This window comes from Mchenga conophoros, linkage group LG14 (assembly GCF_057382185.1).
Source record: "Mchenga conophoros isolate Kocher_MC1m ecotype Shallow Benthic linkage group LG14, M_conophoros_male_GT1.1, whole genome shotgun sequence".
NCBI classification, from domain to species: domain Eukaryota; kingdom Metazoa; phylum Chordata; class Actinopteri; order Cichliformes; family Cichlidae; genus Mchenga; species Mchenga conophoros.
The window spans coordinates 2,177,627-2,195,012 of NC_140539.1; the positions used below are offsets into that span (position 1 = coordinate 2,177,627).

Below are 17,386 nucleotides of genomic sequence, written 5' to 3' on the forward strand. Positions count from 1 at the left end.
CAAAAGCTGGAGGAACCAAGATGAGGTTGTCATTCCGCACATCCTCTGATGATGTTAGTAACTTCCTCATTTTCGTAATCTCTGTTTAACCTGACCACGTTCACTTGAATGCCACCAAAATACCTCTGAACTGAAACCTACTACAATCTAACAAAACCTTTCGGGTTAAAAGCAGATTCTTTTTTTCCAAACTGTCACATTATTGCTAGTTTGTATTTGTCCCTCTTCAGAGCAACAAAACAGTAGCACTGACTTTTTCCAACCTAATCAAACAGCCAAGCTGGTCCTTGTCAAAGGATCATCGATCCCAGACCCCGGCAGGACTACTGTTACAATACAATTCAGCAACATTTGAGTCATGTGTGAATGATCCTGATGCTGTTGGTTAGTATATTTGTAAATAAATAAATTAAAAAATAGATTATTCTAAAAATAAAAGTCAACTTTGGGCAAAGGAATAGAAACTCATCAGCCAAAGTCTTGGAAAGATGAGGATAAAGGGAATGATACCCCTGAATTCAATTCAATTCAATGTTATTTATATAGCGCCAAATCACAACAAAAGTTGCCTCAAGGCGCTTCATAGATACAGAGAAAAACCCAACAATCATATGACCCCCTATGAGCAGCACTTTGGTGACAGTGGGAAGGAAAAACTCCCTTTTAACAGGAAGAAACCTCCAGCAGAACCAGGCTCAGGGAGGGGCGGGGCCATCTGCTGTGATTGGTTGGGATAAAAAACATGCTGTGAAAGAGAGACAGAGGTTAATAACAGATATGATTCAATGCAGAGAGGTCTGTTAACACATAGTGAGTGAGAAAGGTGACTGGAAAGGAAAAACTCAATGCATCATGGGAATCCCCCGGCAGCCTACGTCTATTGCAGCATAACTAAGGGAGGATTCAGGGTCACCTGGTCCAGCCCTAACTATATGCTTTAGCAAAAAGGAAAGTTTGAAGCCTAATCTTAAAAGTAGAGATAGTGTCTGTCTCCTGAATCCAAACTGGAAGCTGGTTCCACAGAAGAGGGGCCTGAAAACTGAAGGCTCTGCCTCCCATTCTACTTTAAATACTCTAGGAACAACAAGTAGGCCTGCAGAGCGAGAGCGAAGTGCTCTAATAGGGTGATATGGTACTACAAGGTCATTGAGATAAGATGGGGCCTGATTATTTAAGACCAATGAAGGGAAGCCAAAACAGGAGAAATCTGCTCTCTCTTTCTAGTCCCTGTCAGGACTCTTGCTGCAGCATTTTGGATTAACTGAAGGCTTTTCAGGGAGTTTTTAGGACTTCCTGATAATAATGAATTACAGTCGTCCAGCCTGGAAGTAATAAATGCATGAACTAGTTTTTCAGCGTCACTCTGAGACAGGATAAAATACAATACTTTTATATTGCATTTTTGTTTTTTACAGTGATGTTAGTTAAGTCTCATTAAGCCTAAAGAGAAGGATTTCCACCCGTGCATGGAAGGAGTCAAGTGTGGATCTTACTGTGGGGATACTGCTCTCTCATTGGATGACATCTCAGAGACTAAAACATACTTTGTATTAATATCGTCTTAAGTCCAGTTTTCCTCAGTTAGCCAGTGAGGAGAATATCTTACATAAGATGCTATAATCAATAAGAGTTGATTATCATGGACAGTGTTTATTGATGTCATACTGCAAGGGTGAAAGGAACGTTTCTGCATTCAGATTTCCAAGTAATACCAGAGTAGCTGAGCCCTGCTAGCCATGAGAATTATGATATTCCTGCATTCATGTTTCAGGTCAACACTATATACACCCTCTAATTAAACCTTAAATTTTATATTGACGATGTGGCCCTTCCTGACTCGGCACTGAAAGTAGGCATTTGTAAAGACGTCACCTCAAAGTTGTTAAATGACAGTTTCACCATTCATGATGGATCATTATTCATCAATTGCTTCATAATGGGCAAAGTCTGTGAAGTGCCTCCTTCGGTGTATGCAAATCAGATCTGCTTTAATCACACTGTGATAAAGTAATGGCTTAGTGGAAGGCTCTCACTAAAGCCTTGCCAGTAGCTCAGTGCAGAGGGCCAAAGGATGTGCTGGGAGGCTGTCACAGCACCAAACAGGTGGCGTCTAAAAACAAGAGGAAACGAGGGGGAAAACAGACGGCCAATTATTTGACGCTGACCCAAAACATCCAATCAATTTGTAAAGAATTTTGTGGTGTTTTAAACCTTTTTTTTTAAGGTTCATGGCTAATAAGGACCATTCTGAAATTATTGATGATGCTTTAATTTGTCTAGTAAAACGCTCTAAACCTTGACCTGCAATTTTCTGACCTCATGTGAGGCATGATAGCATAGTTCTGTGACTCCCCCAATATAATAAAACCATGCCAGCTTCAGGTGATCATCTTGTGCACATTAGACCTGTGGCTGCTATTAGTCTGCTGTTCTGACCACTTCCCTATCTTGTGCGATGTTAGGATCCAAATTTGAGGGTAACAATAATCAACTTCTCCGAGAACTGAACCGACTTTAATGTTGGGGTTAATCACCTGTGGCGAGAGCTGGATTTCCAGCTACGACCCAGTCGCGCAAAAGAGGTTTCAGTACAGAGTTTCCGAGCATAAACACAGCACATCAGGTCGGAGGGCGACAGCACAACAGCACATAAAGTCCATACCAACACCATCTTCACTCACAAACCATATTGGCCCAGTATGGCCTAGGATGGTGACTGCATCTGCTGCGTATCGGGTGGAGGTAGAGGACTTGTCTCGGGTGCAATCTGGTGGTGCAATCTGGATGAATGGCCGATTATACCTGGACCCACCACACCAACAGCCTGGTAAGAGCGGCTGCACCTCCTCCGTGTCCTGAGGAGGAATAACTTGGACTAGAAGCTCCTGCTGACCTTCTACTGCTCCTCAGGGGAGAGCGTGCTCTCCTCCTGCTGTGGCCACTACTGAGAACAGGGCAGAGGGTAATTAACACCGCCCAAAAAACAATGGCTGCCATCTCCTGTCTCAGAAAAACCAAGGCCATCACAGGATACCCCTCGCACCCCACCCACCAACTGTTTGACCCGCTGCCCTCAGTCAGGTTCCACACCTCCAGACTCACTAACAGCCTCTTCCCCGGGTCATTCGGACTGTGGACAAACACTATCCCCCCAAACCCCACCCACCCCACCAAGCTGAGCTGCGGTCTAAGTAACCCTCATCACTCAGCTCACACACGGACTCAGACCAAGGCTTTTCTTTGCAGCCTGTTCTCGAATGCGTGCCGTTCTCTTCTTTTGTATATTTCTCCTGTTTACTTTTCATTCCTGCTGTCCACTATTTATATTTTATTCACACAGTTGGTGTGGAACGCTGACAATTGTATATGGACAATGACAATAAAGGGCTATTCTATTCTATTCTATTCTATTCTATTCTAAGCCCTCACAACAATCATGCTGGTTTTGTTCTACAATAATACTGACCAACAGAAGTTTGAAGCCTAATATCTGGGCATTAGCATATGTACATAGGTCACAAAGAACTTGTGAAAGTACTGACTTTACCTTACTGTACAACCAGATTAAGTTGAACTTCCCTCGGACAGCTTTAACCAAACTTACAGCCAAATGTTGATATTACAGAGTCTGTAGGCCTCACCACTGGCACTGATGCTGAGGTTGTATCTGCTTGTAATGATGCAGCTGAAAAATCAATGATGCAGTGAATCATGCTGATGGTACGGGCAATGACTGACTAACTCCTGTTGAGGTTTAAATTTATCATCTTAAATGTTAATATGCTGATCACATTGCTTTATATAAGAAAGGCCTAACTCTGAGTACACTCTGTGCCAAAAAGTGCTGATGGGAAACTGCATGCTTTTGCAGCTAGAAAGTGAAACCAACTAGGCTGTTTGATCGAAACTTAAAGTGTGGTGTGACGTAGACGTAAAATAAAGATCATTTTTTAAAGTAAAAAGACCACTTTTGAGCCGTGTCTTTCTTGGCCCTAAAGAATCCAAAAGAACCGGAATTTAACACTACACAACAAGGTTTCAAAATGTATTAGTAAGACAGGCAAACTTCAAGATGTCTAACTGTAAGCCAGCGATTACTTCCTGTGAATCTGCTGCAGCAAAAGCTGTATCACTTGGAGGGTATTTAAATAGACAGGATGAAGGAGTAATGTTGCCGAACACATCTCTGATAGAAAAGGGTCTATGTAAGAAACACTATGTAGGGGACACAATGTTGTCAGGTTTACGTCTTCACCAGCCGGACAGCATGTAGCTGGAAATAAAAATAGTTTTTGGCTTTTTCAAATTATTCCTGTATTTTCTGCCACCAATGTGTTTACAAGACTTTTAGGCACAGAAAAAAAAATTAAAAATCAGATTATTTAATTATTTAACTGCTACTATGAGTCCACACAGGTGTGATAGACCTCTGAGATGCTAGCTTTACCGGCACAGTAGACATTAGATTCATTTTCGTTAATTATGCTAAGAACTTCCATACAAAAGCTTTTATTAGCTGTTTATATGGTAACATATAATCCCGGTCTGACACCTGGTAGTTCGTGGTGCCCTCATCTATTTTTGTTTGTTAAAGGTGGTCAGCAAACAGGTTTCAGGTGCATGACTGCCACCTTCCAGCAGTAGTAATGTACTGCATTCTATTAGGTACTGACAAAAAATGAAGGAAAATATATATTTTACACAATAAATAGTAACATTTATGTAATAAAAAGAAAATCCCGCCTATCTAGATTTAAACTAGTCTGCATGACCTGATATCAGAATCAGAATCAGCAAAGACTCTGTCATCCGCGTTCATTTGACCAATCATCGGGCTTTTTATTTTACTTTTTGTCATCGTTTTTCTAAGCTGCTCAAAATAAATCAGATATTTTTCTGAAATTTAGATTCACTGTTTCACTTCTACCAGCCAACGTATAAAACAGAAAACAACCATCTGTTTCACAGTTAAAAACTGTTAACATGAGTCTGCAATAATCAACAGCAGGTCTAGTTAGGCTACAGAAGCAAAACAACAGTGAGTTATGATTTCTTTAAAATAAAGTTCTTAAGAAAAATAATATTTTTATTTAAAATGATTTATAACATTATTAATTGCCAATAATATTAAAATCACACAACTAAAACATTTGGGTCACATGTTTACCTTTCTGTCTTACTTTTACTTTGTGCTGTGAAGCTTCAGTGATTATAAGTTAACCAATTCAAACATTTGAGTTGGTTTGTAACACATGACAGCAGTAAGCTTCAGCCCAAATGATGGCATAGAGTCTGTTTTGTATTGTGTGCTATAGTGACATGGGGATATGATATATTAATTATTCTTTCTGAGTTAGCTGGCTGCCGCTCCAGTCCTTTCTGGTTCGGGTGAAAGCGGAGGCTGAGGATAAATGCAGAGGCCAATAAAATGGACTGAACCATCTGCTGTGACCACGCAGGGGGGAACGGGGTTCTTCTCAAATTATGGTTCGCTATCATCTCTGTGGTTTTCACCTTTGGTGTACACATGGTTCATTCGCTTGCAGGTCAGTTCGCTGAGTTGTGTTTTGTTAAGTTGACCTCTTTTATGGGCTCACCTGGTTTTTAAAACAGCTTGTTTTTGTCATTTTTGTAATAATTTTGTCTTTTTGGGGGTATAAAAAAAAACCTTTTTGTTTTTGAAGATTACGGCTGTATGTTCTGTTAGTGCCCTTCATCACACATGAACACTTCTTTGCGTTCTCTCCATGAATCCTATTTGTTGAGGTAAAACGTTGTGCAGTATAGCACCTTTGGACACACCAGGTCACAGGGAATTGGTACACTTTGTTTGTATCTGTTACGCAGAGAGGCGCGGTAAGGGAAACATCAGACTTCACTCTATCTTAACTGAAGTAATTGGTTTACTGTCTCTTGCCAACATCGTGCACATACAGACAGCAACTTCTCAAAATGGCCCCCAATCCATTTCCTGCTCCCTTTAAATACTCTGAAGACCACGCCTTCTCAATACAGACTGGCCTATAAAAGAGCTGCAATGGCCACCACAGAGGTAACCTGCAAAACACTTTGTTACATGAATGCTTCCCAGCAGTATCATGGACTTTCTCTGCTTCTTGAGGGCAGATTAAATAAAAAGTTTGGAATATTTCACACCAATTGCAAATAAAGATGCCATTTTTTCAAACATCTCGGCTCATCAGTTACAATTTCGTAAGTCTACAAAACTCTGAATTCTCTGCAAAGAACAAAATGCAAAACGCTTCTGAAGGTTGCGACTCCGACAACGTTAAGAAAATAACTAAAGGTAAGCCTTTGCATTGCAGAGCTGGACTGGTTGATTTTCTCAGTGGCTCTTTTGTGAAAACAAGATGAACAAATACAAAAGAGCTCGGACCTTCTCGTGGTGTAATTTACAAATCTGTAATATTAGTAATATTAGCTGAGTGAATTCCAGTTTGATGTTGCTTTGCTGTAAAATCTGGACTCCATTTAAAAAAATAATTTACAAGGTAAATTTGGTAATGAGTAAAGCAATAACAGATAAAAACGTCCCAGCGACTACGCTTTTTCTTTTCATTGCACCCTGTTATTCTGTGTGATTCAGAGGAAAGCACAAACTCTGCTCGTTTCCCCAATTTTTGTCAAGTGTTACCAGGTGTTGGTTGAGACGTATTCTGGGTAGGACAACCGAATGTCTATGCTTAAAATTAGCCCTTTATTGTGCGTGTTTTTCATGTAGAATGAGTCAGAGCAAAGAAAAGACAGATTTAACTCTGTATACACCGTCCTCTAACTGCAAAGAGCTGAAAAGAAATGTGGGCAGTTTAGCCGAAGTGAGAAAACCATTGATTTTCACATGTTTGCATGAACCTGTATTCAAAATCTATGAATACTGCACTTCCAGGATTGAATGCCTACAAATCTGTGGATCACGTGCGAGCTGTCGGGAACGCCACAAGTGTCACGTCAAAAGAGAAAGGAGACTGAGATAAAAAGCCAAACAGATTTGCAGCCATTCAGTACAGTGAATGTGACTGGCTGACCTTTTGTGTGTCCTCTCACAGGCCTTCAGGAGCGAGTTCTTCCACGGACACTCCTGTGAACAGAAACAATGGCAGAAGCTGAGCACAAAAAATGTCATTTTCTCCCACTGCCATCTTTCACATCCCAACTCATTCTAATGTTAGAAACTAACTGTACCAACTCATATCCATAATAAAGGAAAACCTGAGATTTTCTTAATGACAAAGACAAACGTAAGAAGTAGAACATCATTTCAGATGCGTGTGAAAGCCAAAGGAGATCCTTTGATTAAAATTCCTTTCTGATGTTTTGGAAGCACTTGACCTTCAATTGGTGTAGTGAGCTCCAGCACAACATTCACTTAGCTCACCGATGCCTCGATCAATTCTCGACAGGTTCAAAAGACTCCGAGTCAGCCTTTCATCAGAGTTCATTCAGCCGCCTCCCTTAATGACACCTTGAGAAATTCCTCAATAAAGCTGCAAACAGACTCTGCTCTTCTTTCTACAGCTGCTGCAGGCCACACAGTCAAGTGTATGATGAAGACTGCATTTCAGATTTATTATGGGGAGAATGAGAGAGGTCGATAATGTACGGCCGAGCTTTTATTCACAAATTAGAGAAGCTGGGTAAGCGGTGTACTAACCATGTGTGCAATTAAAATGAGCTTTCCAGTGTTCTACAAATAAGTTGAGTTCCCAGTCGTCTACTGAAAGCATTAACGTCTCGGTCACACAGGCGTAGAGATGGGTTGCCATCAGATACTAGGGAAAAACGAGTATTTCCTAACCTGTTGCTAAGCCCCTGTAACACAGACTGGTAACCACTGATTACAGAGTGCTGAAACAAAAACTCCATGCACTTCCTTTGGTTGCTGGCAGATTGCAGCAATTGTCCACAGACTTGAAAGACGGTGAGCGGTCTGCAAACACTTGCAAGCTGCTTGCTAAGAAACTGTGATATTGTAGAGTGCAACGCAAACCAGAAACTGACTTCACCTTTAAAGTAAAAGTTGTGCCGTGTGCTAAAACCAGCTTGTTTCTAAAGGTGCCACTTTTACAAAGCAGATAATTTGGCAATTTCCACGCAAATTATAGGAAACACCTATAATCTGCTAATGACCAAAGCAATCAAAAGGAGGTCTTTGCAACCTACTTGGCCCAGCAGCCTTCACCAGCCAGTTGGGAAAAAGACATTTCTGTTGGTTGCCAGGGGTTAAACCACTGGTCTGTAGGCCAAAGTCACTGAGACCTACGACTCAACTAACAAGAAAAACATCAACGGGCAATGTCAAACGCAATGCCTGCTGCCTGGGTCTGCATACTGTTTCAGCTTGTTCAGGCAAATTTATTTAATAGTGTAAAATGTCATCAGCACTATGACCTGGCTTTGGGCGGCTTTGGCAGAGTGCCCGTGAACATCCGCACAGAAAGCATTTATTCTTCTGGGTTTTCCTCCGCATACATTAGTTGCACATCCATCCATTAGTGTTTCCCTTGATGGCTGCAGCAACACTTTCCTTGTCGACCAATAGAGGCTACTTCAAACTATAATGGCATGAAAATAAATCTTTCCACCGGGTCTGTTTAACGTTCACGAACATGAAACTTTCATGAACAAACGATTACATCAGGGAAGTGAAAACCAATATTGCTGACAGCTGCCCATCCATCAGTGGTTTTGGACTTTACAGACATGTTTTCTCGGGTCTTTTTGGGTCGCATTAGAGTTTCTGTTTTCAGTTGCATTGTGTAAATTAGCATTGGCGAGTGACCGCTCTACATCCAGAACTTGTTTGCAGCAAGCCTTGCTCTGAGGCTACTGTCGAGGGTTTCCAGGATGTTTGCTTGCCTTGGATTCTTGGCACAACTACAGAAAAGTGTGTAAGAGAAATCTTTGGGTTATATTTTGCACACTCGCTGTGACAATGATGTCCACATACCGTGTTTTTCCATTTGATTCTCTGTGAAAGTTGGCTGGCCTTTTCCTGACATGAATGATAAAAACTACTCGGTGCCTCGGTGAGGCAACAGAGAACTTTGCTGCGAACACCAGCTCTCCTTTTCCCCCATTAGACAACGTTTAGTTTGAATGTCACGCCACTCTTCGATTTGGGTTAAAGGCCAGAAATGAAGTTTTTTCTCACCTAACGTTGCTAAACTTGCTTCGGAGCTGCCCCTTGAAGTGACAGCACTAATAATAAGAGTGCCACAAAGCAGTGGCCATTATACATATTAAAGCAGATAGAATGAGGACAAGACGCAGTACAAATCCTGTATATTCAGGATCAAAACAGAAACAGTCTTTTTTTTTTCCCATCACAGCTAAAAATAATGCTCAGTCCATTATTGAACCAAGTATAACAGGAAACAAACAGTCCTTTTAAGCCCCTGTAGAACCACTCGTCTATTTTATATTTCAAGAGAGCTAAATGAACTTTGCTGACTTTGTATTCTTTAAGAAAGCATCGAGTGGAGGTCAGCAGTGGCATGCTTTCTCTGTTCCCCTTTCCCTTTAAAGACAATGACCTGACCAGCAGGGCAGCTTGGCTGGAGATGAGAAAGTAGTTATTTCCAGCAGCCTCCTCATTTATTTGTGTACGTGTTTTAAGAGACCCAAAGCAGCAAGCCGAATGCCTGGGTACCATGCTGATAAAGCAAGAAGGGTACTTTGCACTTTACGCAGGGCCCCTCGGTGACTACAGAGGAAGTATGGGGCTGGGGGGCACTCGGACAGGGGGATAAGGGCTCTAAGCCAGACGGATACACTCGGGTGGATAACATGTCTTTAATGCTACTGATGGACTGCCCAACTGGCGCCCTGGATAGCTGGCAACACGCCCAGCGTTCTTCCACTGGCTGAGCTGCTGTATAGCTTGGATGACTGTTGGGAGACAGAAAGGGAAAGTCAGGGGTGACAGACAGGCAGACCGCAGACAGAGGCCAAAGGCAAAGACAGACTGCAGACGAGGGGAATCGATGACAAACTGGGTGGAGGCCACTGATTCGCACAGAGGTTATTGCTCGTATGTGAGTATTCAGCTCACACAAAAGTATATCTCGTGTCAGGTATGTTTTATATCGATGCAACGCAGCAGTCGGTGTGCCAATATACCTTTAGATATTTCTGTGTACAGGTGGGAGTTCAATCCAACCAAACCTCTGATGATGTGCGACAGAGCAGGCTGGCTGATAAAATATACAAAAGAGTCAAAATAAAAGTCAAAATCATCAGGATACTGTATCTACATGTAAAGGTGAAGTTTTTGATCAGCGACATGGTCTCTGATGCTTAGCCATTCCACATGACTTCATACCCTTCTAGCCACTGAACTGCCCAATGCAAAGCTCTGCTGACTGTCCTCAGTTGCTGCACAGCTGTAAGCCACTTTTCAATGCACCTTAGCATCAGAGAAGCTTGAACCCGTTCCTGGAAAGAAGGACATGTGGAATACCCTATTTACTGCTGCTACAATGGATACTAATGGTATTTTTACATGGAAGCATCTTCTACCGCCCAATCCACCCTTTTCCCCACCCAACTTTATCACAGCAGCAAACAAACTCCATGCTCCTGATTTCCATTAAAGATCCTGCACAAAATCAGCCTGTTAGAAGAGGCTAAAGGAAGCTACACGATCACTCAGCTGCCAGGGCTCGCACTTAATGTGCTCAGTCGGCCTTGAGCTGCAGTCTGAAATAACAAATCAGAGACAAATTGGAGGGAAAATATAGGTTTCAGGGCTTTGAATGCCATGTATCAATTGCCTCGGCTCGAGTGAAACAAGAACCAGTAAGGCTTACTGCGACAATGTCAAACATTTCAGCTTTCAGCAAAAATATGAGTTTGTTATGGTGCAACACTTATCTTAGTGCAGACTGGTCTCTGCTTCTGCTTAACAGCCAGCATCACAGTACTACTGACAGTACTGACGTACTACTGGACAGAGTGAACAGCTGAAGTAAATCAGCATATCATGACGCACACTCCATTTTTATATAGCATGGGGAATTTTTTCATGATTAACTACCCATTCCTTAATTTTCCCTAAACCACTTATTTATAGAGAAACTGACCTTAAAATGATCACCGAGCAATTTGAATGCATGTAGATATTTAACACATTTCACAATCTGATCATTTTCACTGTCAAAAGGCTTCTGCTGCATTCAAAGGTCTGAATTTGTTCCATTTTTGTGTATTTACATATTGTATTTACATATTTTTTCTGCTGCTGTGAAAAGCCGGGAGTTCACTGTTCTCGACGGCTCTAGTGACCCTTGACCTCCCGGCTAGCTATCGAGCGGGTGGGTAACAGACGTCTCTGAAAACGTCGGCGCGCTTTTACAAATATGTGGTGTCTTAATAATCCGAGCAGATATTTGAAGTTCACACAGCTACACCCTCGCCTGAAAATATCTTAAAAGTTTATTTTGTGACCCAGAAAGATTAATAAGAGTAATATTAAAACCAAGTAGCTGCCGCCAGTGTTGGAAACTGAGCTGGGCAGCGCTATGAATTCTGGGATAGGTTGGGCCACGAAGGATACACCCGACCCATCCTTCAAATCTGGGGAAATGAAGGACGCATTTGTGGGCCACATTTGGAGGAGTCTTCGAAATTGGACAGTCCTCGTGACGTAATCGGCCTACAAATGCAGCCTCCAAAGGATGCGGCCTCAGAATTTGGACACAGCTTCGATACCGGACACAGCTTCTTCTTTGGTGTTTAACGGCAGCTGGCATCCTTGTACATGCAGTGCTGCCATCTTCTGTTTCAGTACGTTATTACATTCTTAAATCCTGCTACTTATTCCTACGTCTTTTGGGATCTTACAAAGCTTCAAACGACGCGTCGACTATTAAATTAGTCGTTGATGATTATCGATAGTCGATAATCGTGACAGTCCTATTATACATACGTAGCTTTTTTATGTCTACTTCAGTACTTGTGCGTGGTGAAAGCTAGTAGCTACTACTAAAGCCACTGGATGTAACTTCTACAAATGATTAGTAAGACTGAAAACCTGATGCCAAAGAATACTACAACCTTTAAAAAAGTTCCTTTGAATTTTGAGGTCTAAGTGTTCTACTAGTCTACAATAACCATGCACAGTGACTTGAGGGTGTAGATACTGTCTGCTCAGCAGTCTTTAGCTTCCCTGACGAATTTGATGTTATTTTCCTCTTATAGAAAAACCGCTGCACGCCATGTCTTTAACATATTCTGGTTTCAGCTTCCACAACGATGAGCCACAGGCCAGAAGGTTCAAAGACCCTTAGACAGCCTATTTCACATTAGTTTAGTGCAGCGTAAGTGCTGTTGGTGGTATTTTATAGTGGGTTTTTTTCATTTAAGCACTGATTAGTTATTATGGTGAAATATATTTCAGGTGAGATTGAAGTAATGACAGGAAGAGATTCTTAGTTTGTGGTTTTGGCGCTTCCCTTCATGGGCGGGACCACACTCCAATAACTCCCGTCTCTCCAGAATGTAAACAGGGCATGTTTAGGAATGAATCCGATGATACCTGCTGCTCCACATGCCAACACGCAGCTTCCATTGAAATTATTTGCTTATGACCGTCCAGTCGGCAGGAAACTTTATTTAAATTGGGAAGAATAAATATACTACATACAGTCAGCTCTAACAGGACGGACTGTTTATAGTTGGAGGGCTCTTAAGGAAGTCAAGCTGTGTTTAGATTAGAAGACGTTTCGACTGCACAGTTATTTAATAAATAAACAACAGCGGTTCAGGGTCTTAAATTCTGTTTTGTGTTTGCTTCAACATCCTTTAAGTGGTCTGGTTAAGCATTTACCATATATTATAATAAAGTCCCATCCCAGTATAGATCAGGCACGTGTTTGTATTTGTGTCAAACTGCAGTTTCATCTTAGGTAAAGCAGTGCAGTTCTTTTTTATTTCTTACTAAAAAACAAACCACAAACAAGAGTCATGTTAAAATGATGATATCTTTATAATTTTATAAGATATTTCAATATTTCATTTGTGTGCATCTGGAGAAAAACTGAATGTGATGAAACAGTGGTCAGATGGCTAACGGTGAGGGAATCTTGCAATGTTAAGACAACAGCACAGCACATATTGAAAAGGTGTTAGTGACAGTGTAGGAAAACAGATGCATCACAGGGTTTAAAATATGCTAAATATTAACTTAAAGTTTGCAATTACTTTGTGGAAAAGATATGCATATAAGCTCCAGTCACAGGTGGAGTACTCGTGAACACCACCAAATGCTAGACTGTACTGTCTGGTTGGGGAAGTCACTGCCCCTTGCTAATTCCCTCTCTGATACTGTAAGCAACTTAGGTGTTTTCCTGGACAGTTCTTTTAAGCTTGATAAACAAGTGTCCTCCGTAGAAAAATCTAGTTTTTACCAACTAAGTCAAATCTCTAAGGCTAAGCCTTACATACCGCGCAAGGATCTTGAAAAACGTATCCATGCCTTTGTTACTCCTAGATTACACTACTGCAACCCCCGTTACTTCAGCCTCCAATCTGTCCTTCTTCATAGACTGCAGCTCGTGCAAAAGGCTGCGGCACGCCTCTTAACGTGAACTGGAAGGTTTGATTCTATCACTCCACTTCTTGCCAACCTACATTGGCTTCCCATCAAACACCGTATTGTTTTTAACATTTTATTGCTTACTTTTAAAATCATAAACAATATTGTGCCTAGCTACCTTATTGCACTCCTCAGCCTGTATACCCCTAGGAGAACGCTAAAATCACCTCTTGGTGCAACCTAAACACACTGTATACTGGAAGGATCCCAGCTGGCTCTGCACTGCCATGTTTTCATCAGTATAGCATATGCTAACTGCAGGCAGCAGAGTGACAGCCCACTAGCAGATTGCAATGCTTACTATTTATTGGAAGACTCACATGGGCTTAATGGAATAAATGGGGCCGGGACCTATTGTTGCCATTGTTACTGCCGGGGTTACGGCATGTAGCCGGGACCAGTGTCTGCTGGTCGGTCGGTGCAGCTGAGAGGCAGTCCCAGAGCCACGGGAGTGGCCCAGCCCAGATGGTCGTCCTATACAGCCCGGAGACTCAATACCTTTCCTTCCCCCTCCCTCACAGACCAGATGGAGACCATTACAGTGGCCTGAAAGGCCTCAGAGAGAAGGACTGAGTGAAAGTGCGAGGAAGAGGTGGGGTCGGTGGCGATGGGGTGTCTCGGCTTTCCAAAAATCTCTAATTACCGCAATTGTTGAAATCTTTTCAGCCTGCTTTTTTCTTGCTTTTCTGATACAAAATGCTCCTTCCCAACATGCACTGCAAGCCCTCCTGAGAATTCCTATAAAAGGCCAGACTGACTCACATAAGACAGAGAGAAATAGGAGAAACTAGAAAAGGAAAGCAGAGGAGAAAAAAGCACATTAAAGATATGCAAATCTGACTGTCTGGGGTGAGGAGTATTAACCAGCGTTAGTAGGATAGCTGCCTCTATTTTTAGTGTGTGTGTGTGTGTGTGTGTGTGTGTGTGTGTGTCTGCTGAGGTGTGTGATGACTTCCTTAAGCCTGGGCTTTCATGTTCGAGTAAGACAGTCTGGGCGTCGAGATATGTCGGCAGAAATATTCTGCCTAATTGAGACGCTTCACAAATGAAGCTGTCAAACGGAGGCTTCAAACAGAATACACAGCAGCAGTTAAAAGAGAATTTCTAGGACAGCAGCGTGAAAGAGTGTCTCTTTCTCTCTACAGAAGTACAGTGCATTAAATGATTACAGGTTGGCTTCGGGACAATCAGAGTTGCCAAAGATTTTTTAAAAAGCCTTTGATGGGAGTCAAAAATAGCAGCAATGCCAATCATATCTTCAGAAAGTCAAAATAAATAAGTCAACGGGAGGGACACGTCCGTCTCATTTAGTTTGTACCGCCGTCTGAAATTACCCAAGGCCGACGCAAAGCCACCCGACTCAGACATGTAGCGTACTCACGTGTCTGCACATACGGACAATATGGTTCCAAAACTGCTCCCCTCTCCGCCCACTCTCCTCCCCATACAAAGGATCCTCGCTAGTTCAATCAATGGCGGGCAGCAAGCTGCCTTTGGGCACAACAATCACCAGCAGTTTGAGAGCTTACTGCAGGAAGAGTCTTAGAACAATTCAAATTAACAGAACATAATTTAACCAGTGAAAAAATTCCAATCTATCCCAGCTGTCATTGGTCCCGAGGCTGGCTACCCTGAACAGGATACCGCTCCATCACAGGACTTGTGCACTTACTAGCTTTACTGTATTACTTCAACATTCTCAGTATACTGTCACTCGACATAAAGCCTGACTGGTTTAAAACTGATGTCAATACTGATTTTTCATGATGTAAAAGTCCAATATTCGTATATTAAATTTGTTTTTTCAGATACACGACACATAAACATACGTCCCATTTGCTATCATTAGCCTACATTAGCTAACATTTGCTACAGGTACGTGTTGTTATTAATTCACTTTTGTTTTTACTTTATAATTTTTTTACTTTATAATCTGTACAACCCTGTTTGGATCAGCTGGTCGTTGTGTTTATCACAGTTGCAGAGTGTCCTCTGGTCGACACACTAAGCAACATTAATAATAATAATAATAATAATAATAACATTGATGAAGGTGTTTCTCCAGTCTCTTCTTTACAGCTTAATTTTCATTTATCAGCTGTTATAAATGCCAACACTGACGTTTAAATCAGTTAGTCTCTAATTCCTCATAGGAATCAGTGGCATCACTTATTTTATACGTCTACACGGACCCACAAACATCCATATAAAGAATTTTATAAATGAAGAATTAAGTATGCAATAAAATATAAAACATTCTTTTACAATTATATTAATTAATTCTATTTAGTGATATCTACTTATTAAGACATTAACAAAGTAATTTATTATTACTCAATACACTATTAGTCTATAAATAAACAGTTCAACTTGAAAAACTTCATAAAAACTTTATTTAAAAGAAATTCAACTACAAAATTAAAAATCACATCTTCGAAATACTTTTTTAAAATTGCAATTTAAAAAGAGAAATAAGTAAATGGATCCAAAAATCGCATCAGGAATACAAATTTGGTTTTCTGGAATTTAAACTGCAGATTCCGTACTTCCTTTCTGTGACTCTTGTAGTCCTCGGAGAAAAATGAGAATTTGCCACAGATTGCTTTTTCACTGGTTAGAGACCCAGGATGGCCCCGGGATTGATCTACGCTGCTGTTTGCTCCATTAACTTCGCCCTGCTACGGAGTTTAAAAGTGTTTGTGCTGAACTGAACAATTTGCCTTAAATCCTTCAAGTGTGCACTAGTGGAGTCATCCTAACCACCTGCAGAGGGTAAAGTGCTAACTTGGCTAATGCTGCCATCACTGCATGGTGGCTGCTGAAAACACTCGTGTAGGTAAAGTTACTTTATGATCCTTCAGAGTTTAAAAGAATTGATGCAGAGTGATCGTCGAGACTAGAGACGACACTACGCATTTATTTTAACTAACATCTGAGTTCCTGTAATACCGACGGCAATAACATCAGGTTACTATGACAGCCTGTATCATGGTAACAAGCTCTATGACCTCACTACTGAAGCACACACCATTTGACTCAAGAGAGTCCAATACACACTCAGTGCATAAATGTTTATACACTGTGGTTTGAACAACTTCATACTGGGAATATGACATATATGTTACAGAAATATACCTCCTGCACAGGTGATTCCATCAGTCACTTAAACTGGCACCAGTAAGCACATATACATGTAGGCAGAATGAATAACTTGGGCTTCATTTTCGATATCTGCAGGTCGTTTAGGCAATGACTAAGTATACTCTGGTTCATGTCATCCTGCCATACGTCCAATTAATGTCGTTATCAAAGCTGAAATGTGCCATTTGGTGCAAGAGCACATTTCTCCACAACTCTTCAGGTAAATGGACTGGTTCTTATATAGCGCTTTTCTACTCTTCTGAGCACTCAAAGCGCTTTACACAACTTGTGCATTCACCCATTCACACCAGCACATTTTTCTAGGTGCTTTCTAAGTAACATTGACACACAGTCATACTCTGATGGATGCATCGGAGAGCACTTTGGGGATAGTATCTTGCCTAAGGATATTTGGCATGCAGACTAGGGGAAGCCAGGAATCGAACCACCAACTTTCTGATCAGTAGATGACCTGCTCTACCGCCTGAGCTACAGCCACAAGTGAAGAATGCCAAGCTAGGATGACTGAGGTTACTCCATCAAGGAAGTCGCACACGCTGCTGAAATCCATTCTTTTCTATTGATTGTGCTGTGCAAGCAAGGCGCAAGTGTGTTGGCGAGGAGCACTTA

At 41.5% G+C, this 17,386-nt stretch overlaps 1 long non-coding RNA gene across 4 annotated transcripts in view; it reads right to left on the reverse strand.

Annotated features, from left to right (window-relative positions):
- Window positions 1-17,386, reverse strand: part of LOC146559066 (uncharacterized) — a 113,865-nt gene that overhangs the window by 28,665 nt on the left and 67,814 nt on the right. For all 4 annotated transcript variants that reach the window (XR_014888260.1, XR_014888261.1, XR_014888265.1 and 1 more), the window contains exon 3: window positions 7,047-7,099. This is a non-coding gene — a long non-coding RNA (uncharacterized LOC146559066). The remainder of the gene's footprint in view (window positions 1-7,046; window positions 7,100-17,386) is intronic.